This window comes from Tupaia chinensis, unplaced genomic scaffold (genome assembly GCF_000334495.1).
Source record: "Tupaia chinensis unplaced genomic scaffold, TupChi_1.0 Scaffold143758_1, whole genome shotgun sequence".
Classification (NCBI taxonomy): domain Eukaryota; kingdom Metazoa; phylum Chordata; class Mammalia; order Scandentia; family Tupaiidae; genus Tupaia; species Tupaia belangeri.
Genome location: NW_006203607.1, coordinates 90,028 through 95,753, shown reverse-complemented (window position 1 = coordinate 95,753; position 5,726 = coordinate 90,028). Strand labels below are relative to the sequence as shown.

General features: G+C 38.7%; 1 pseudogene; it reads left to right on the top strand.

The window, feature by feature from the left end:
* Nucleotides 1–4,844: 4,844 nt before the first annotated feature.
* Nucleotides 4,845–5,494, top strand: LOC102492692 (ADP-ribosylation factor 1 pseudogene; annotated as a pseudogene).
* Nucleotides 5,495–5,726: the final 232 nt, after the last annotated feature.

The following is a 5,726-nucleotide window of genomic DNA, read 5'->3' as shown; positions in this document are numbered from 1 at the left end:
CTCTCTCTGTCTCTCTCTGATCAAATTAAAATAAAATGAATGAATAAATAAAATTAAAAAAAGAAGTAATAGATTTCAAAAATACATAATTATTTTTTACAAGAGATCTCTAATACACAGGGATACCAATTGTTTGAAAGTAAAATGTTGAAAGTGTTTTGGTTATGGTTTACTCAGGAAGGAGAGCAGAATTTTTTCTAGGTATCCTTAATTTAAAAATTCATGTAATACAGGTATTGGAAGCCTATACAATCTTCAAAATAACTGAGTAATAAAGATTAAGGAGCATAGGAAATATACTTTCAGGAAAGTGATAGTGAATGGTTTTCAAAAGATTAATGACTATTCCTTTTTTTTGTGGGGGGGAGAGGTTTTTGCTATAGGGTGCGATCACTCTCCAGACAGACAGAGAGAGACATAGAGACAGAAAGTGAGAAATCACCCCCCAAGGGGGATGGTCACGCCACAATCCCTTCTCCTCCATTTTCCTCCCGGGATCTTGGGCACGCACACACACGTGCCCGGCATGGGTTTTAAGCCACTGGGTCTGGGATGTGAACCGCGGTCGACTACGTGGGAGTCCAGCAACATAGCCATTATGCTAACTGCTGGTTCCCGAGATTAATGACTATTCCTTAGGTAGCTTCTAAATCTTGTGCAGTTGGCCCTTGGTGACAGAAGTTTATCCAGAATCATGAAAGGAAAAGGATACTGGAAACTATTGTTCCTAGCTTCCCCTTTGAAGTAGCAGATGATGAAGGGATGATGTCTACAGGTGGGGATGCCTACGTGGTAATGAGCAATAGAGCCCCAAAGGGAATATAGATTAATATCAGACCAAAATCAACTCTTAAGTTCAAAAATATTACTAGAGGATCTCTGCCTCTGCTGCCTTTTCTAGGTTGAGCTTCATGGCTGTGAAGCCCCAGGCCAGGGTTCCCCCTTCCAGACCCCAGTGCTAGACAGGACAGAATCCTTGCAGGCATCTCCATCTCTGCCTCTGCCGCAAGCACACCACATGGTTTTCCATTTTTAACTCATTTTTATTTTCTGCAATGTGTTTCTTGCCTTTTTTCTACTCCCTTTGTTCTAGTTCTTTCCTTTGCTTTTTCTCCCTATTTCAGTCTCTTCTTTTTCTTTTACCTTACTTTCTTATTTTACTGCTTCAGCCCTTACTGCCTAGAGAAGTCTAGGTACATAGTAACTAAACACCTGAATATTGTGAGATTTAGAGAATTCGTTGCTCCTCACTGCACTGTTTGTAAAAAGAGTGAAACTCCCCTTCATAAATCCTATATCAAAACTCTTCCTGTGATTACCACACTGGAGGACACAGTAGAAGGGATAAAATAGCACTGAATTATTTCACAGCAAAGGGAAACACACGAGCTCACAGTTACAGAATCCTTCTCCAACAAATTCGCCAAAAGTGAATACATTAACAAATGACTAAAAATTGGAGGAGAGCCTCAAGGATGAGAGAATCAAGTAATACATCTGCAGCAAGGGAACACTGTAACTTGTCTGTTAGAGGATATTACCAAAATGTCAGAAAAAGAATATTTATGGTAATAAAGTTCTATGAGATGCAAGAAAAAAGAGACATTGAGCTTTAAGAGATGAGGAAATCCTTCCACAATATGAAAGGAGAATTGGACAACATAAAAAAGAATAAAATGGAATTATTAGATATAAAGGATGTAATATAGGAAATCAAAACCTCTCTTGAAAGTATTAAAAGCAGGTTAGATCATGCAGAAGATTGAATCTCGGAAGTAGAAGATAAAAACTCTGACCTAGAAAAAACACTTATCAAAAATACTGAGAAAATAACCAAGAAAACTAAGGATAAATATGAGAAATACTAGAAATACATGAAATGCCCAAACATCTGAATAACTGGTATTCCTGAAGAAGAAGAAACTAATAAGGGCATTGGTAATCTAGTCCATGAAATCCTGGAAGAAACCTTTCCAAGTCCAGAGAAGCACTCAACCATTTAGACCCAAGAAATACAAAGAACCCCAAATAGAATCAATCCACGAAGATCTTTTCTACAGCACATCATAACCAGATTGGCCAAAACCACAGAAAAAGACAAGATACTAAGACTGGCAAGAGAGAAACATCAAGTCACTTACAAAGGCTATTCCATCAGGCTAACACTCTCATCAGATACAATGCAAGCAAGGAAAGAATGGGGAAATAAATTCAAAGTGTTCAATGAAAAGCAATTTCAACCAAGAATACTATACCCAGTAAGATTATCCTTCATATGGGAAAAAAAGATTAAAACATTCTTGGATAAATAAAACCTTCAAGAATTTACCAACTCCAGACCAGCTCTTTAAGAAATTCTGAAAGGACTATTATACCAAGAAAACTAAAGAGAGATGGACAGCAATAAGAGAACAACAACAAAAAACTCCCAAGAAGATGGCCGACTTAATGGTAGGGACAAGTCTGGAAATACCGATAATAACATTGAATGTTCGTGGATTAAATTCTCTAATCAAGAAACACAAACCGGCTGAAATATCAGAAACCCTCCACCTGCTGCCTACAAGAAACTCATCTCATGGATAAAGACATACATAGATTAAAAATGAAGGGCTGGAAAAAGGTATTCCATACAAATGAAACCAAAAAAGAGTGGGAGTTGCTATACTGATTTTGGACAAAATAGGCTTTAAGACAAAAATCGTAAGAATAGACAAAGATGGGCATTATATAGTAGTAAAAGGGCTAATTCATCAAGAAGATATAATGCTTATAAATATCTATGCACCCAACTCAGGAGCACCCACATATGTAAAGGAAAGACTGCTAGATCTAAAAGGAGAGATAGACGGTAATACACTAATTGTTGGAAATCTCAACATCCCATTATCTCATTTAGATGGATCAATGAGACAAAAAGAGATTCAGGATTCAAATGATACCATAAATCAGATGGACTTGACAGATATCTATAGAACTTTCCACCCCCAAAACAACAAAATATACATTTTTCTCAGCCCCACATGGTACTTTCTCAAAGACTGACCACATGATAGAGCACAAAAATCAGCCTTTACAGATTCAAAGGCTTAGAAGCTATATCCAGCATCTTCTCTGACCATGATGGAATTAAACTTGAAATCAATCTCAGGAAAAACCCTCAAAGATACACAAATACATGGAAACTAAATGGAAACTAAATAACCTACTTCTGAATGACTTCATGACTACTGAAGAGATTAAGACTGAAATCAGAAGATTCATGGAAACAAATAATAATGAGTACATGAGCTTCCATAGTCTGTGGACACTGCAAAAGCAGTTATAAAAGGGAAGTTCATAGCAATTAGTGTGCGTAAGAAAACGATGGAAAGGTGACAAAAGGACGACCTAACATCATGCCTCAGGGAAAGATCCCGAGAGGAGAATGGAGGAGAATGGACTGCAGTGTGGCCATCCCCCCTGGGGGGTGATTTCTTGCTTTCTGCCTCTCTGTCTCTCTCTGTCTTTCTGATGAGCACACGCACCCTATAGCAAAAACCTCTCAAAAAAAAAAGAGAGAGAGAGAGAGATGAGGAGAGAGAGAGAAACCAGAAAAATAAAATTCGCAATGCATCAGGCAACATTACAACAGACACAACAGAAATACAAAACATCATTAGAGGGTACTATAAGCGACTATATGCCAACAACAACAACAACAAAACTGGATGAGATGGACAAATACCTGGACACGTATTATCTACCAAGATTGACTCAGGAGGACATAGGAAGTCTGAATAGACCCATAATGAGATTGAATCAGTAATAAATAACCTCCCAACAAAGAAAAGTCCAGGTCCCCATGGCTTCACTGCTGAATTTTATAAAACTTTTATAGAAGAGGTAACCCCCATTCTACTCAAACTGTTGCTAGAGATCCAGAGGGAAGGAAGCCTCCCAAATTAATTCTATGAAGCCTCCATCACCCTCATTCCCAAAATGGATAAGGATATGACAAAAAAGGAAAACTACAGACCTATATCTTTGATAAATACAGATGCAAAAATTCTCAACAAGACACTTGTAAACTGTATCCAGTAGCATATAAAAAAGATTATTCATCATGACCAGGTAGACTTTATTCCAGGGATGCGAGGATGGTTCGACATAGACAAAACCATAAATGTAATACACCATATTAACAGAAAGAAAAATAAAAGCAATATGATCATTTCAATTGATGCAGAAAAAGCATTTGACAAAATATAACATTCCTTCATGATTAAGATTCTCAGTAAAATCAGCATAGAAGGATCGTTTCTCAGCATAATAAAAGGCATCTATGAAAAACCTATGGCTAACATTATACTGAATAGGGAAAAACTAAAAGCTTTTCCACTGAAAACTGGTACAAGACAAGGCTGCCCACCCTCTCCACTCTTATTCTAGACTATTCTGGAAATCCTAGCCAATGTGATCAGATAAGAAAATGAAATAAAGGCTTTCCAATAGAGAAAGAAGAGTTGTAATTATCTCTATTTGCAGATGGCATGATTATATACATAGAAGACCCAATAGTATCCAAGAAAAAACTCAAAGTAATACATGCATACAATAAAGTGGCAGGATATAAAATTAACTTACAAAAATCTATAGCATTTCTATATACAAACAACAGTCAAGAGACTGAACTGAAGAAAGTAATCCCATTTACCATTGCCACAGAAAGTATAAGATATCTAGGAATAAAACTAACCAAGAAAGTCAAAGACGTCTATAAGGCAAACTATGAAAACCTTAGAAATAGAAAAATGTGGAAGGACATCCCATGTTCCTGAATTGGGAGAATTAATATAATCAAAATGGCAACCAAAGCCTGGCTCGGGGCAGCAGCTGCCAAGGTTTCTCTGGCCAGTGTCGCTTCTGCCCTTCTACAAGCATGGGGGAATATCTTCTCAAACCTCTTCAAGGGCCTTCCTTTTTGGCAAAAAAAAAAAAAAATTGCATCCTCATGGTCAGCCTGGATGCTGCAGGGAAGACAACGATTCTGTACAAACTGAAGCTCGGTGAAATTGTAACTACCATTTCCACCATAGATTTCAGTGTGGAGACTGTAGAGTACAAGAACATCAGCTTCACTGTGTGGGATGTGCGTAGCCAGGACGAGATCCTGCCTCTGTGGTGCCACTATTTCCAGAATACACAAGGCTTGATCTTTGTGGTGGGCAGCAATGACAGAGTGTGTGTGAACGAGGCCCGCGAGGAGCTCATGAGGATGCTGGCTGAAGACGAGCTCAGGGGTGCTGTCCTCCTTGTGTTTGCCAATAAGCAAGACCTTCCTAATGCCATGAGTGCGGCCAAAATCACAGATAAGCTGGGGCTGCACTCTCTGTGCCATAAGAACTGGTACATTCAGGCCACCTGCGCCACCAGTGGGGACGGGCTTTACAAAGGACTAGACTGGCTGTCCAATCAGCTGTGTAACCAGAGTGAATGACCACACTCCCCTTTCTCTCCCTGTCACTCCTCCTCTCTGCCCTCCACTTTACTCTCATGTGGCAAACATGCGACTCTGTGGTATTGAGTGTCAAAAGCTGTCTCCATGGGTTTTGGTCAGTGTGCATTGCACCATGCTGCAAATGTGGCAGACGTAGCCTGCAACCAGGTTTTTTATTTAATGTAAACAGTTTTTGTTTCCAATGAGGCAGTTTCTGGTATTCCTATGCAATATTACTCAGTTTTTT